Source organism: Hemiscyllium ocellatum, chromosome 10 (assembly GCF_020745735.1).
Source record: "Hemiscyllium ocellatum isolate sHemOce1 chromosome 10, sHemOce1.pat.X.cur, whole genome shotgun sequence".
NCBI lineage: Eukaryota > Metazoa > Chordata > Chondrichthyes > Orectolobiformes > Hemiscylliidae > Hemiscyllium > Hemiscyllium ocellatum.
In genome coordinates this window covers 47461526-47479274 of record NC_083410.1, presented here as the reverse complement: position 1 = coordinate 47479274, position 17749 = coordinate 47461526, and the positions used below count along the sequence as shown (strand labels likewise).

Below are 17749 nucleotides of genomic sequence, written 5' to 3'. Positions count from 1 at the left end.
AGTCAAGGCTCCTCTATGAGTTTGGGCAGAGCCAAGACTATTGTGAGTAGTCAAGTTGATAAGAGGGAGATTGATGAAGTACAGAAGGGCAATAGTGGAAATCATTACTGAGGGAAGTGGACAGATACTTCTGTGGCTGAAGATGTCACTCCAGGATGATATTTTGCCTCTGGATGTCACAAAATGTTACATTTTGTGGATAAGCACACCAAGTTCCCTCTGATCCTCAGTACTTTCCAAAGTTTTCCCACTGATAGTGTAATCCCTTGTCTTGTGCACTCTTGAAATGTATTACCTCATATTTTTCTTGACTAAATTCCATTTGCCACTGCTCTACCCACAGAAAGAGGTGTATAAGATTACGTGGAACATAGATTGGATAGGAAGGCTTTTGTTTTCATTTGTAGAGAGGTAATTAGTCAGGGAGCATAGATTTAAGATAAGAGATAGAAGACTAACAGGAGAGTTAAAGAGAAACCTGTCCCGAAAGGGAAGAGACAACAGCCAAAGGTTGTGGTCTATGTTAGGACTAATGACATAGGAAGAAAGAGAAATGGTGTTCTATGAGCAGAATTTAGAGAGTTAGGTCGGAAATTGAAACACAGGATTTGAAAGTACTAACCTCTAGTACCATGCAATAGTGAGTATAGGAAATCAAGTGTATAGCATGCATGCATTCAAGATGATGGTGCAGGACAGAGAGCTTGAGAGTTCTGAGGAACTGAATCCATTTCTGGAGAAGAGACCTGTACAATTTAGACTGATTACACCTGAACAATAATTGGAAACAATATCCTTGTGAGAGGTTTGCTAATGCTGTAGGTGTGAATTTAAGTTAACATCCTGACAAACAGTTCAAAAGGGAGAGAAGTTGAGATGAAAGATATCTTGGATGGATCATCAAATAAGGCCACATAGATTGAAGTAAAAAACACAAAAGGGGCAAATGCATTGTTGAGTGCACTATCAGCCCCCAAGGAGCCAGGAAGAGGCAAGGGATCAAACGTATAATCAACTATTCAGAAATGTCAGCATAGTAAGGCACTAGTAGTTGAGGATTTTAACTAACCAAATATTAGCTGGGATAGTTTTAGTGTGCAATGTAGGGAGTGAGGAAAATTCTTAAATTGATCCAGGAGAACTTTTTTAACCAGTACGTAGAAAGCCAATAAGGCAGCTTTGGACCTAATAAACTCATGTAGGTAAAGATGTATCAATAGGAAGATATTTTGGAAATATTGACCATAACGCAGCTAGATTTGGGATAGTTATCAAATGGATACGATTGTGCCAAGAATAAAAGTTCTACACTGGGGAAGGACTAAACCTACTAAGATAAGTGGATCAGAAGCACGTACTTGCAGATACATCTGTGTCAGAGTAGTGGGAGGTATTCAAGGAGGAAATAGCCAGATGTCAGGACAAATATGTTCCTGTAAACACATCAGGTGGGACCAAGACTGGAGGACTCTGGATGTCAAGCGACACAAAGATTAGGATTAAGGGGGAAAATGGCAGATACAGAAGGTTCAATATTGTACAGTGCTCAAAGAAGTGTAAAAAAGTATGAGGAGACCTTAAAAAATAAATTAGGAAAGCAAAGCAAGAATTATACAATAAAGGAAACACATTTTTTTTTCCAAATATACGAAGAGCAGGAGAATAACTAAAGAGGAATCTAGGCCCATCACAGACAATAAAAATAATGAGCAAATAAAGGAAGAAAATAAACTTTGATGATATACTTAGAAGTAATAGAGCTTCTTTAAATAGATAAAAAGCAAGAGAGAAACTAAAGTAAGCATAGGCTTGTTGAAGAATGAGGCTGAGGAAGTAATTATGGGTAACCAGGAAATGCCAGAGGAGTTGAATAAATGCTTTGCATCAATCTTTACTGTAGAAGACACTAATAGCATCCCAAAATTACTAAATATTCAATGGGCAAAAGGAGAAGAGAAAATATACAACAAACTATCACTGGAGAAAAGTTTAGGATATCTGGTCGGCATGGATGATTTCGACTGAAGGGTTTGTTCCTGTGTTGTATGTCTCTTTGACTCTAAAACCACAAGTGAAACTTATGGGGCTAAAGGCCAGTATATCCACTGGATCTGATTGGATGCACCCAAGGATAGTAAAAGAAGTAGACAGTGGGTACACTAGTAGTAATCTTCCAGGGTCCTTTAGATTCTGGAAAAGCCCCAGAGGATTAGAAAACTGTCAATGTAACACCTTTATTTAAATAGTAAAGGAAATAGAAACCAGGTAACTATAGACATTTAGCTTAATATCTGTTATTGGGATAATGTTAGAGTCTATCATAAAGGATGCAGTAACAAAGCATTTAGAAATGCATAATATGATCAAGCAGAGTCAGCATAACTTTATGAAGGCAAAACCATGTCTTGCAAATTTACTAGAAGTCTTTAAGGAGGAACAAGAAGGTTAGATAAAGGGATGTAATATATTTCGATTTTCAGAAGGCATTTGATAAGGTACCACACATTAGGCTACTTAATAATGTAATAGCTTAGGATGATGGACACAGTGTGGATAGAGGAATATCTGGATGGATATGGATAGAGGAATGGCTAACTAACAGTTGGGATAAGAGGGGCATGATGATGGCAACGTATAACTAGGAGTATGCTACAGGGATCAGTGCTGGGACTGCAATTAAAACAATATATATTAATGACTTGGATGTTCAACATGAATGCACTACAGCCAGGTTTATGGATGACACAAAAAATAGTGAGAAAGCAAACAGTGAGGATGACACAAAGGGTCTACAGAGGAGTGTGGACAGATTAAGTGAGTAGGCAAAGAATTGGCAGACGAAATATATTGTGAGGTTATGCAGTTTGGCCAAAAGAATAGAGGTACTGAATATTATTTAAATAGTGAAAGCCTGCAGAAAGCTACAGAATACGGATTTGGGGATCCTCATCCATGAATCTCAAAAAGCTAACATCCAAGTTCAGCAGTTAATAGGGAAAGCAAATACGATGTTGCAATTTACTTCAAAGGGAATGGAATATAAAAGTAGGGATTTTTGCTAAACTGTACAAGGTACTAGTCAGATCTTTGTTGGAATATTGTGAACAGTTTCATATTCCTTATCTAAGGTAAAATATACTGCATGGGAGGCAGCCCAGAGAAAGTTCATTTAACTGATATCAGATATGGATGGACTGTCTTATGAGGAGAGATTGATTAAGTTGGACCTGTACTCATTGGGTTATGGAAGAAGGAGAGGTGACCTTATTGAAACATGCAAGATTCTTAGAGGATATAACAGAATAAATGTGCAGAGACTGCCTCCCCTTTTGGGAGAGTCATTGAGTCATAGAGGTATACAACATGGAAACCGATTCTTTGGTCCAACTCGTCCTTGCCGACCAGATATCCCAACCTAATCTAGTCCCATTTGACAACACTTGGCCAATATCCATCCAAACCCTTCCTATTCATATACACATCCAGATGCCTTTTAAATGCTATACTTGTACCAACCTCCACCACTTCCTCTGACAGCTCATTCCATATACGCACAATCCTCTGCATGAAAAGGTTGCCCCTTAGGTCTCTTTTAAACCTTTCCCCTCTCACTCTAAACCTATGCCCTCTAATTCTGGACTCCCTCACCACAGGGAAAAGACTTTGTCTATTTATCCTATCCATGCCCCTCATGATTTTATAAACCTCTACAAGGTCACCCCTCAGTCTTCAGTGCTCCAGAGAAAACAGTCCCAGCCTAGACAGCCTCTCCCTCTAGCTCAAATCCTCCAACCCTGGCAACATCCTTGTAAATATTTTCTGAACCCTTTCAAGTTTCACAACATCCTTCCGATAGGAAGAAGACCAGAATTGCACGTAATATTCCAAAAATGACCTAACCAATGTCCAGTACTACTACAACATGACCTCCCAACTCCTATACTCAATGCTCTGACCAATAAATGAAATTAAATGCCTTCTTCATTATCCTATCTACTTATGACTCTACTTTCAAGGAGCTATGAACCTGCACTCCAAGGTCTCTTTGTTCAGCAACACACCCTAAGACCTTACCATTAAGCATATAAGTCCTGCTAAGATTTGCTTTCCCAAAATGCAGCACCTCGCATTTATCTGAATTAAACGCCAGAGCTACTCATCTGATCAAGATCCTGTTGTAATCTGAAGTAACCTTCTTTACTATGCACTATGCTTCCAGTTTTGATGTCATCTGCAAACTTACTAAATATATCTCCAATGTTCATATCCAAATCATTTATATAAATGACGAAAATTAGTGGACCCCACCACCGATCCTTGTGGCACTCCACTGGTCACAGGACTCCAGCCTGAAAAACAATTGTCCACCACCACCCTCTGTCTTCTGCCTTTCAGCCAGTTCTCCTTGTATTCCATGAGATCTAACCTTGCTATCCAGTCTTCCATGGGGAACCTTGTCGAACACTTTACTGATGTCCATCTAGATCATGTCCATCGTTCTGCCTTCATCAATCCTCTTTGTTACTTCTTCAAAAAAACTCAATCAAGTTTGTGAGACATAATTTCCTGTACACAAAGCCATGCTGACTATCCCTAATCAGTCCTTGCCTTTTCAAATACGTGTAAATCCTGTCCCTCAGGATTCCCTCCAACAACTTTCCTACCCCCAACGTCAGGCTCACGGGTCAATCGTTCCCTGGCTTGTCTTTACCATCTTTCTTAAATAATGTTAGCTAACTTCCAGTCTTCTGGCACCTCACCTGTGACTATTGACGACATAAGTATCTCAGATAGGGGCCCAGCAATCATTTCCCTAGCTTCCCACAGAGTTCTAGGGTAGACCTAATCAGGTCCTGGGGATTTATCTTACTTTATGCATTTCAAGACATCCAGCACTTTTTTCTCTGTAATATGGACATTTTTCAAGATGTCACCATCTATTTCCCCACATTCCAAATCATCAAATTTCTTCTCCACAGTAAACACTGATGCAAAATACTTGTTTAGTATCATCTCCATCTCCTGTGGCTCCACACAAAGACTGTCTTGCTGATCATTGAGGGGCCCTATTCACTCCCTAGTTACCCTCTTTTATCCTTAATGTATTTGTAAAAACCACTTGGATTCTCCTTAACCCTATTTGCCAAAGCTATCTCATGTCCCCTTTTTGCCCACCTGATTTCCGTTTTAAGTATAGTCCTACTGCCTTTGTACTCTCCAGACATACTTCCTTCTTTTTCTTAACTAAACCCTCAATTTTTCTAGTCATGCAGCATTCCCTACACCTACCAGCCTTTCCTTTCACCCTAACAAGAATATATGGTCTCTGGGCTCTCGTTTTCTCATTTCTGAATGCTTCCCATTTTCCAGCTGTCCCTTAACCTGCAAACATCTAGCCCCAATCAATTTCTGAAAGTTCTTGTCTAATACCATCAAAATTAGCCTTCCTCCAATTTAGAACTTCAACTGTTAGGTCTGGTCTATCCTTTTCCATCACTATTTTAAAACTAATAGAATTATGGTCGCTGGCCCCACTGACACATCAGTCACCAGCCCTGCCTTATTTCCGAAAAGTAGGTCAAGTTTTGTACCTTCTTTAGTCAGTACATCCACATACTGACTCAGAAAATTTTCTTGTACACTCTTAACAAATTCCTCTCCATCTAAACCCTTAACGCTACAGCAGTCCAGTCTATGTTTGGAAAGTTAAATTCCCTACCATAACCACCCTATTATTCTAACAGATAATGAGATATCCGTACACATTTGTTTCTCACAAAGTACAGCTGTAATGCTATCCCTTATCAAAAACATCACTCCCCCTCTTCTCTTGCCTCCCTTTCTATCTTTCCAAGAGCATTTGTATCCTGGAACATTAAGCTGCCCATCCTGTTCATCTCTAAGCCATGGTTCTGTAATTGCTATGATATCACAGTTCCATGTTCCTAACCATGCCCTGAGTTCAGCTGCCTTCTCTGTTAGGCCTCTTGCATTGAAATAAATGCAGTTTAATTTAATCAGTCCCACCTTGATCTTTACTTTGTCCCTGCCTGCCCTGACAGTTTGATTCATTTATTTTCTCAACTGTACCAGTCTCAGATTGATCTCTTTCCTCACTATCTCCCTGGATCCCACTCCAACCTCCCTTACTAGTTTAAATCCCCCCAAGCAGCTCTAGTAAATCTCCCTGCCAGTAGATTAGATTCCCTACAGTATGGAAACAGGCCATTTGGCCCAACGAGTCCACACCGATCCTCTGAATAGTAACCAACCAGATCCATTCCCCATCCCTATATTTACCCCTGAGTAATGCACCTAACAGCATGGCCAATTCACCTGAGCTGCGCATCTTTGGACTGTGGGAGGAAACCGGAGCACCCGGAGAAAACCAACACAGACACAGGGAGAATGTGCAAACTCCACACAGATAGTTGCCCAGGGTTGTAAACCCAGGTCCCTGGCGCTGTGCTAACCACTGAGCCACCAGGCTGCCCCTTCCAATTCAGGTGTAATCCATGTTTCTTGGACATATCACTTCTACCCTAGAAGAGATTCCAATGATCCAAAAATGTGAATCCTTCTCCCATACACCAGTTCCTCAGCCACACATTAATTTGCTCTATCCTCTTATTCTTACCCTGATTAGCTCGTAGCACCGAAACTAATCCAGATATTACTACTCTCGAGGACCTCCTTTTTAAATCCCTGCCTAACTTTCTATATTCTCCATCAGAATCTCAACCTTTCCCTTCCTATGTCATTGGTACCCATGTATACAATGACCTCCTGCTGGTCCCTCTTCCCTTTGAGAATATTCTGCACCCTCTCTGAGATATCCTTGATCCTGGCACTAGGGAGGCAACACACCATTCTGATTTTTCCCTGCTGACCGCAGAAACGTCTGTCTGTGCCTCTGACTAGAGAGTCCACTATCACAAACAATCGCTTGGAACCTGGCGTACCCCTCATTACATTACAGCCTGTCTTGATACCAGAAACTTGGCTGTTTGTGCTACATTCCCCTGAAAGTCCATCACCCCATACATTTTCCAAAACTGCATACTTGTTTGAAATGGGAGTGTAGGACCAGAAGGTATAGTTCGAAATAAGAGATTGTGCACTTAAGCCAGAAGTGAGGAGGATTTCCTTGTATCACGTTGTCATTAATTTGTGGAATTCTTTACCAGAGTGTTGTTGAGGATGGGTAATTGGGTATATTCAAGACTGAGATAGACAGATTTTTAATCAGTAAGAGAATCAAGGAGTATGGGAAAAGGCAGGAAAGTGGATATGACGATTATCAGATCAGCCATAATCTAATGAAATGGCAGAGCAGACTTGATGGGCTGAATGGCTTTCTCCTATTCTTCTGTCTTATGACCTTAATGTGTGTGTGGACTGGGATGATGTCGGTAAATGTGAACAAAACTGCAGACACAGATTAAATTTACCCCAACCTGTTGGGGATGGCAAGGAAGGACATATCAAGGACCCTCGCAGTAATTTTCAAATTATCCACTGGTAAGGCTCCTAAACAGTGCTGATGTTGTTTTACTACTTTAAAAAGGGAACAAATGATAGATTAAGAAATTACTGGCCAGTAAGTCTAACCTTGATATTAGAGAAGATATTAGAAAGAATTCTGAGGGACAGAATACATTTGCACTTGGAGATTTGTGGGTGAATCAGGTGTAGTCAGCATGGGTTTGTTAAGGAAAGGTCAAGATTGCTTGAGTTTTTTGAGGAGTTTAGCCAGGAGTATTAATGCATCTTAATATGTTTGATCTGGTTTCCACAGATTTTAGCATGGCCTTTGTTAAAGTTGTTTATGCCAGACTGATCAAGGAAGTAAAAAAAGTCCATGGGATCTAAGTCAAAGTGATCCAAAATTGGCTGAGAGTCAGGAGGTAGACTGTAATAGTAGAGAAATGTTTCTGTGTCTGGAAGCCCATTTCCAATGGGGCTCCACAGGGCTTGGTGTTGGGACCCATTGCTGCTTATGGTGTCCATCAATGCTTTGGACTTAAATGTAGGGGTCATGATAAAGAGGTTTGTAGAGTACCTTGGTTAAGTAGGAGGAGAGCTGTAAACATCTGGATAATACCAACTGGCCAGATAGACAAAGCGCGACAAATGGAATTTAGCACAGAAACTTTGATGTAATACACTTGGAGAGGACACAAGACAAGGGATTACACTACAAATGGTAGGACCTTGGAAAGTACTGAAGATCAGAGGGATCTTGGTGTCCACAGATTTCTGTGGGTAACAGGGCAGTTACATAAAGTCATCTGAAACATCTGTGGGATACTTGCCTCTATTAGCTGAAGCATAGAATACAAGAGCAGGAAGGTTTTCATGAAACCGTATAAAATGCTAGTTTTGCCACAACTGCAGTACTGTTTGCAGTTCTGGTCACCACATTATCAAAATGATGTGATTGCACTCCAGAAGGTGCAAAGTAAATTTACCAGGATGCTGCCTGGGCTAGTGCTTTGGTGATATGAGAAAAGGTTATATATTTTCCTTAGAGCAGCAATGATTAAGAGGAATCTTGATAGAGTTGGATAAAATTGGTGGGCATAGATAGGCTAGATAAGAAGACATGTTTTTCCATTAGTACAGTGATCAATAGATGTAAGGCAACAGGTGGAAGGCTAAAAGTAAAGTTGAAGAGAAGTATATTCCCCCAGGTGAAAAAAGCAATGTGAAACCAGTGAGACAGTGTAACTAATTGTACAAGTTTCAATCCATTAACATGCAATATAATCTTTGATGCATTCTTAAAGTGGGTGAACCAGAATGTAGTTCAGAACTCACTGCTGGAAAGCAGTTGGCTGGGTTTGAAACTCTTGTAACATTTAAGCAGTATTGCACTATTCACTTGAGTTGGGCAAATGTATTCGGGTAGTCAGACCTTTTAGATCAGCATGGACATGGGCTGAATGGCCTCCTCTGTGCTGGATATGTCTGTAAGTCTTTATAAGGTCTAAAATGGATAATAGATACCTCAAAGCGCTTTTCAGACAATAAAGTACTTTTGAAGTATAGGCACAGATATAATTTTGGAAATATGAAAGGCAATTTGGGTATAGCAAGTTCCCACAAACAGTATTATGTTCGTGATCAGATAATCCATATTTATTGCATTGATTGGGGAGAAATATTTGGAACGTACAGAAATAGGGCTTTTTTGTGTCCATTGTAGAGTGCCTTGATTTAATACCTGGTCAGGAAAACACCATCTCCAATTTTACAGAATTCTGCAATACTGTGTAGGAGTGTCTCACTTTATCTTCTGCTCATATTTCAAATTAATGCGACATGTTCTTCATAATTTAGATTGTGAAATCCTGGTAATATTTGGTGAGTTGGTGCTTCACTCTGTCAAGAATCAATGTATTATTTCTGAGATGTTCTGCCCAAAATTGAATACAGAAAAAAATTGTGGATAATTTAATGACTTTTAGACATTTAATAAATAAGTGAAATAGAAATATAGTTATAGCTGGAAAAAACACAATTACTGTGTAACTACAAAAGTGAAATTGGCAGCTGTTGTCAAGCATTGGTAGTGCCCCTACCTCTGAGCCAGAAGTTAAAAATCACACAATACCAGGTTATAGTCTAACAGGTTTAATTGGAAGCTCTAGGTTTCAGAGCATTGCTCCTTCATCAGGTGGTTATGGAGACTTGATGAAGGAGCAGTGCTCTGAGAGCTCGTGCTTCCACAACCATCTGATGAAGGAGCAGCGCTCTGAAAGCTAGTGCTTCCAATTAAACCTGTTGGACTATAACCTGGTGTTGTGTGATTTTTAACTTTGTCCATCCCAATCCAACACCGGCATCTCCAAATCTGAGCCAGAAGGTTTAGGTTCAAGTTCTAGCTGCTCCAAAACAGTGCAATTATACACCTGAACATTTTGATCATAAATATTTTCAAATGAAGTTAGTGATAAGCTCTAAGTGCAGATGTGAAAAATACATTTTCAATATTATGAAAAAGATTGGAAATTTTCTATGTTATATTTTTACCAACATAAAAACAATAAGCTGCACAGTAAAACATCTAGTGAAAAGATTTTCACAATGACACAAGAAAATAAATAAAAATCACACAACACTCGGTTATAGTCCAACAGGTTTATTTGGAAACATTAGCTTTCGAAGCGGTGCTTCTTCATTAAGTGGTTCTGAAGAAGGATAATAACACAGAATTTATAGCAAAAGATTACAGTGATACAGTGATGCATTGAACAAACCTAGATTGTAAAGTCTTTCATCTTTTAGAATGGGTTTGATGGTTTTGGTTCTTTAATATCTAAATCCCAGAACTTTTTTTAGTCACATTCTCAAGATAACTTAAGGTTTTATAACAAAAGGTGACATCTCAGCTCAGATAATGCCTTAAAGGTGTGACGTTAGAGTCTGGATTCATGTATGCGGCACATACTCGTGATTCATCCTACATTTTCTAACTCATATGCTGCAAGCAAGGACTCTCCGAGGCGTAGTACATTGATGAGGCCAAGCAGATGCTACGACAATGGATGAATGGATGCCACACAATAAAATCTAGGCAGGGATGTTCCTTCCCAGTCAGGGAACACTTCAGCGGTCAGGGAAGTGTTGGACGTCGGACCTTCAAGTGACCATCCTCCAAGGTAGACTTCGGGACAGGTAACAATGCAAAGTGGCCGAGCAGAGGCTGTTAGCCAAGTTTGGTATGCATGGGGATGGCCTCAACTGGGACCTTGGGTTCATGTAACACTACAGGTGACCCCACTGCACTATGCACTCTCTCTGTCTCTCTCAGTCACATACACACACATTCTTACATATTTGCACACTCACGCAGACCCTCTCTCAGACACAACTTCTCTCTCGTATGCACACACATACATCACCCACATTCACACCAATGCACGCACCCTCTCACAGGCTTATATCCCATCACATCTACACACACACTTTACCAAGCTTACACACACTCTCTCATATGCACTTACATACGCACTCACTCTGTCTCTCCTGCACACACACAAACATAAGTTTATGGGGTGAATTTGTATGTGCAGAATTATAGAATCATAGAGTCATAGAGATATACAGAACGGAAACAGACCCTTCAGTCCAACTCGTCCATGCCAACCAGATATCCCAACCCAGTCTAGTCCCACCTGCCAGCACCCAGCCCATATCCCTCCAAACCCTTCCTATCCATATACCCATCAGATGTCTTTTAAATGTTGCAATTGTACTAGCCTCCACCCTTCCTCTGGCAGCTCATACCATACACGTACCACCCTCTGCATGAAAATGTTGCTCCTTAGGTCTTTTTTATATCTTTCCTCTTTCACCCTAAATCTATGCCCTCTAGTTATGGACTCCAACACTCCAGGGAAAATATTTTGTCTATTTATCCTATCCCTGCCCCTCATGATTTTATAAACTTCTATAAGGTCACCCCTTAGCCTCTGACATTCCAGGGAAAACAGCCCTAGCCTATTCAACCTCTCCCTATAGCTCAAATCCTCCAACCAGGGCAACATCCTTGTAAATCTTTCCTGAACTCTTTCAAGTATATTTGCAGGTACATTCTATTTTGCTCAAAAAATGCAGAATCTGCAATCAGTCAATGTAGGCAGTCAATCCATGCAATGTTTTGTAAATTCCACTTTGGAATTAGAACCAGTCCCTCTCAAGATGGGGATACAGACAGAATCTAAACTCACATCTTTAAGGCATTGTCAGAGCTGAGATGTCACCTCTTGTTATAAAACCTTAAGTTATCTTGAGAATGTGACTAAAAGAAGATCTGGGATTTAGATATTAAAGAACCGAAACCACCAAACCCATTCCAAAAGACGAAAGACTTAACAGTCTAGGTTTGTTCAATGAGTCATTGTATCACTGTAATCTTTTGCTATAAATTCTGTGTCTTATGGTCCTGCTTCACAACCACCTGATGAAGAAGCACCGCTTTGAAAGCTAGTGCCTCCAAATAAACCTATTGGACGATAAATGGATGTTGTGTGATTTTTAACTTTGTCCATCCCAGTCCAACACTGGCTTCTCCAAAACAAGAAAATAAAGATGTTGAGGCTGAACTTAAAGAGAAAAAAAAAATATATTTGGGCATACTGTTCAGAAATCATATTGAACATTCTGCCTTAAGATCAGAGATATGCAGTAAACATCATTCTTTGACAGTCAATACCTTAAATTCAAGCAAGCATCATCAAAGTAACCACCCACTACTGTATATTGCAGCATGTTTGTAGCAGTATCCCAGAATGGAGGATGTGTAATAAAAATTCAGAATTGATAGTAGACTCTATATATCCATATACTGCCACAGGGATGCTGGTAAGAAACTCAATGCATAGAACAAATGAGAACCAAGACCTTTTTTTATTTAAACAGCGTTGAAAATGTCCCTTCAGCCCATCATGTCCACACAGGTTATCCAGCATCCATGGATTCTAATCCAACTTTTCAACACTTGGCATTGTAGCCTGAATGCGATGCATTTCAAGTGCTCATCTAAGTTCTTTTTATATGTCTTGAGGGTTCCTGCCTCTGTAACCCTTTTATGCAACAACTGCTTTGTGAAAAAGGTTCTTCTTTAAATCCTATCTAAATCTCCTGTTCCTTTCTTTAAAACTGTGTCTGAGTTGATAGGTGTGGTGCTAGAAAATCATAGCAGGTCAGGCAGAATCCGTGCAGCAGGAGAATTGACAGTTCGGGCATAGGCCCTTCATCAGAATGCCTGTGCCCACTGATTTGTGGCCCTTTAACTGTAGGGAAAACTTTCTCCCTATTTACCTTATCTTCTCCTAACTTTGTACACCTTAGTCAGGTCTCCCCTCAGCCTTCTCTGCTTTAAGCAAAACAACCCCAAACTATCTCTTCATAGCTGAAACACTCCATCACAGACAATATCCTGGCAAATCTCAAATTCACCCTCTTTGGTGCAAGCACATATTTCCTGTAGTGTCTCAATCATAATTACACAAATATTATACACAATTCCATCATAAAACTCATTTATCACGAATGGAGTCCTACATAAATAAAAGCTGCCTAGATATTGAGTCTATTTTCTGCCAAAAAATTTGATTTGGTATTTTATAAAGAATTATATTCTTGTTCACCCACTTTAAAAATGCATCAAAGATTTTATTGCATGTTAATGGATTGAAACTTGTAAAATTAGCTTCACTGTCTCACTGGTTTCACTTTTTTTTTCACTTTTCCAAACTCTTTTGTGTTTTCATTCTTGCCCATTCTCTGTATGGATAGAAATATGAGAGCTGTGTGTTCAAATAAGAATGAACAGTTTTAATGTGAAAGTGAGGGGTTTTTTTGCATATTAATTTTAAAATATAATTACCAAGGAACGTGAAGTGCTTCTACTTTATCCAATTGTTGTCAAAAGGAAGTTTGGTAGTATAGGTTAATGATTTGGGGAATTTTACCAATTTCAGAAGATAACTTTCTGCTTAATGATGACGCTTAGTGTATCAGTCATTTATCGCAATAAGAATTACATTCAAAAAGTGCACGTGTTGCTCTTGAATAAGAGGTGTATCTGTAGGTGAGATACAAGGGGAAAATATTTACAAATTAAAATGTTAATATATTTTATGTAGATCCATAAGGTCACGCCATCTCAAACTTGCAGCAATCTAGAATCCAAACATTCCATACATTGGACCTCAAAATCGAAATGGGTACCTTTCGGATTTATAAAGTTGTTGCTTCGGAGAACTCCATTGGAAGTCGTGTGATAGTCAGATAATCCTCATCTGAAAACAGTTCGAATTCGATCTGGGACCGGAAAAGACAATTTGTGGTCATTGCACTGGGCCATGATGCAGGATCAGAAGGCCTACAAAGCAAGACCATGAAAACTATGATTCTAATTGTTTCCCAATTCACGTTCCGTACACCCGTCTGCTAGATGCTTTTTACAAGTTTTCTGTGAAAGTGAAAAATATTTTGTCAGTATGCAATGTAACCTTCAACGTGATGGGCGAAAATTCATTAAATACAGACCATAAGGTATTTTCAAGGGCCAGAGTTCAAATAGCCATTTCATAACCGATCACCCACTGAAGTATATTACAGCAATACAAGGAAAGTCGCTCTGCGGAGGTGTTTTGCTTTTATTTTAAATCAGACACCAGGAAGAAATACAACGTATGTGAAGAAAATGAAATCCATGGCTATTAGTGGCATTGTGCGACTTTAAAAGCACCTGTAGAGTATTATAAAGCCCAACTGAATAAGTAAGCCGGAGTCTCTAACATCGATTTTCATAGGTAAAGTCAATGAATATTGCTCTGATTTTAAACGCATGAACACTGAATTCCTATAACGCCAGCCTAGCAGTGGCTGACTATGCATGGGGAAGAGACGTAACTTTAATTACGAGAAGTCTTTACGCTCGTTAAATGATTTCGCAATTAACCATCCGCAATACTTTTTTTCTCCAAAATCTTGTAGCCAAACATTTCGGAATAAATAGCTGAGTATATTGTTATAACGTCCAGCTCAACGTTGAACAGTCTCGTGATAGTAGGTTAGCAATCTACACATAATGTTTTAGCGATACTTCTATCGCAATAAACCCAGGTACAAACTATAGTACGACCGCTCCCCTAGTAAGGCTGCTGACTTCCATATCTTCCGCTTGGAAATAACTAAGGACAACATGGAGTTCATGCTTACGAATTTAAAATTTCAATGTTATTTTTGATTTATGTAATAATTATCATCAGCACATCTAGACACACTTCTCCTTTTGTTTTACCCAGTTACATTTGTGTCACTATAACCAGAATTGTAAAACTACAATTAAAGTTAAAAGCTACTCCATTAAAATTTTGAACAATAACCAGTGTCAAATTAATCCTGAGATACATTAATTGTCAATATTGTTACCGGTTAGACATAGTTGATGAGGGATGATATATATAGGCATCTGACATTACAAAAGACGAAATGTTTAACCGAATGTGATGAGATGTTCCACGTACTAAAGAAAAGTCCTTTTAACAAGTCGACGATTTAAACAATTAGAATTACAATATTCTTAATGTATCTAAAAATGTATTGACAATGGCAATAATTTAATGTAAATAAACGTTATTTAATTAGATGATATTTATTTCACATTATTGCTTTCTTGATTACTTCAAATTGGTAAATCATTATTCGATCAGTTGAATGAGAAGACATGACACAATAGACGGAGCCAACGGGATTTGAGGATCCATCATTTTTGCGGTATGCAAAGATCGGAGTTGACATCAGTAATTGTCACTTTGCTTTCTTAGGTTGAAGTCCAGTTATAGTGCTCCCGAAGGTGCAAGATAACCGGAGGACAGCTACAATCATCAGAGGCATCAGGTAAAATGACTTTTCATCACTTTCTATGTTGGTAGTCATCAAAAAGAATGTTAAACTTTATTAAATTTGAATTCATTGGTCCGTATGCCAGCATTTCGTAGACAAAAGAAAATCAACTTTTCCTGGACGGAAAAATCTACCACAAACGATTGCCAGGCATGGCTTCATCATTAAAAGAAGAATTCCGATTTACACTTCCACCAGTTTGCATCAATAGAACCGGCACGCATCGAAAACCTGTTTAAAAACATGGAGGTGTTTTCCTTTTAATAGCGCCATATGTTAAAATAGAATACATAAATCTCGCACCTAGTGATCGATACTTAACAGGTCTAGAATAAGGAGTGGCATAATTATCGTATCCCACTTGTGCTTATAAAGTCTGTGATTGAAAATATTTCTCAGTCTAAGGCCCGGGTTCAAGTCCCTCCTGCCCCAGAACTATATCATAACGCATCTGAACAGTTTGATTAAAAATCAGAAGCGTGGCACTCAGCAATATCAGAAAACAATCCGGATTGCTTTTAAAATTAGTGAGGCTTTAAGTACAGGAAAACTGTTGTGATAAGATTTTTAGTCATTTTGGCAAAGTATTATTGCTATTAAACACTTAATACGCAAATGGTTACTCCAACTTCGAATAACATGACATTTCTTCCCGAGTACTCAACTTGGCATTTGCGATATATATTTTTTCCATGTTGCCACTACGCTATTGTATCCATGGGCCAAATACGTACCCATCTGGTAGAAATTCTGGAAAGTCTTTTATTTGTTGTCAGAAGATACGTCGCAGATTAGAGTCACGACAGTGAATGCTATCAAATTACACTGCAAATAACACATTCGTGGGTTTGATCGTGGCAATGACTAATATACAAGCGAGGCACAAAGTAAGATGTGGTTAACTGTAGTCGTCAGCCAGCACCATAAAAGGACCAATATTGCAGGCTCACGACCGGATAAGTGCATCGCTCGCTGCCAAGTAACTAATATATGAACATTTTTGTGTGTTTGGTGAGATCTTGACTTTTAATTCGGAAAATGAACAACCGGGACTAAGACAATGATTTAACAGGATTGTATCACTTTCAATCAGAACTATAGTGGTTTATATCTGTACAGATTTCAGAACGCAAAAAGTTACTCAACCTTTCTGTTATTTTCACTGGTCAAACTGCATACCTCCAAGTTTCGGTGTTACCGTCCCACAAAACCCATTAAGCGCCAAATTTAAGAGTTCAGTTTGGAAACAGTGACACATCCTGTATTGGGTGTTAACCCCTTGCAGCACTTTGCTTATCTTCACTTCCCACTTTCCCTGTCACAGATTAGAGTTCCCGAAGTCCGGAAGCTGCCCGAGTATTGATTGCGCATCCTTTTCCAACGCCACTTTGGCTTTTCCGTCAATAGTCCCCTCTAACGTCTATTGTCGACACACCATTTGGTTTTGTTCTGCTGTCAATTTCTCTTTTCCAAGCCTACAGTACATTTTGGCGGGGGTGGTATTGGTGGGGAAGGGAGTTTATAGGTGAATGTAGTTTTCTTATGTTTTTCAACTGAAGTTGACAATGATGCGAATCGAACGCGGGGAAACATATGTGACAGTCGAAAAGCCTTTTTTTTGTGGTTGCGATAAATGGGAAAGAGATCAGTTTATGTTGCAATGAGCGATTCAGCATCTCCAACTCAAAGTTGCTGAAGGAGAGGAGCGCGCGCGCGCGGTGTTGGAGGGGGCGCGCGTGGCGATGGGGGGTGGGAGGGAGCAGAGAGGACACGCGCGCTATTGAGGAGGGAGCGAGCGCCGAGCGGTAAGTGGCTGCGGGGAGGTTGTGGTTGCGCGAGGGGAGGGGGTAGGGAAGAGCAGTGAAGGACCGAGAGCCCAATTCCCTGGAGCACGTGACTCCCCCCTTCCAGACCCCGCGCCGATTGGCTGCCAGGGAATATTTTTGAAGGCGACCGCCAAGTCCCTTCTCATTGGACGGAAGCGATGGCGGCGGCGATTGGTTCGGCGGGGTGACGTCACAAAGACGGTGACGCGCGTTCTTCCTGTTTCCTTCCTCGCGTCTTGAAGTGTATCTTCAGCGGCTCGCGCAGAATTAACAATCAGAGAGAAGAGAGCGGCGCGAAGCCCTGCCTCCTGGAGGTCTCCAGTATCCTCACCAACCCTCCACTCTCTCTCCCTACCTACTGCAAGCAGAAAGCTTTCTTCCTCGCTGACCAATACTACAACACAGTAAGTAACCTTGTCCCTTACTTACCTTTCTCCACGTCCTTCATAAACTTTAAACGGCTTGCCGGCAGCTAGTTGCTGCACCTTTCGGACGGGATT

General features: G+C 40.0%; 1 protein-coding gene across 1 annotated transcript in view; it reads left to right on the top strand.

The window, feature by feature from the left end:
* Window positions 1-17531: 17531 nt before the first annotated feature.
* The window catches only part of prox1a (prospero homeobox 1a), a 134440-nt gene continuing 134222 nt past the window's right edge, over window positions 17532-17749 (top strand). Inside the window, exon 1 of the mRNA XM_060830894.1 lies at window positions 17532-17653. The gene's annotated coding sequence lies outside the window, so the exon portion shown is untranslated. The remainder of the gene's footprint in view (window positions 17654-17749) is intronic.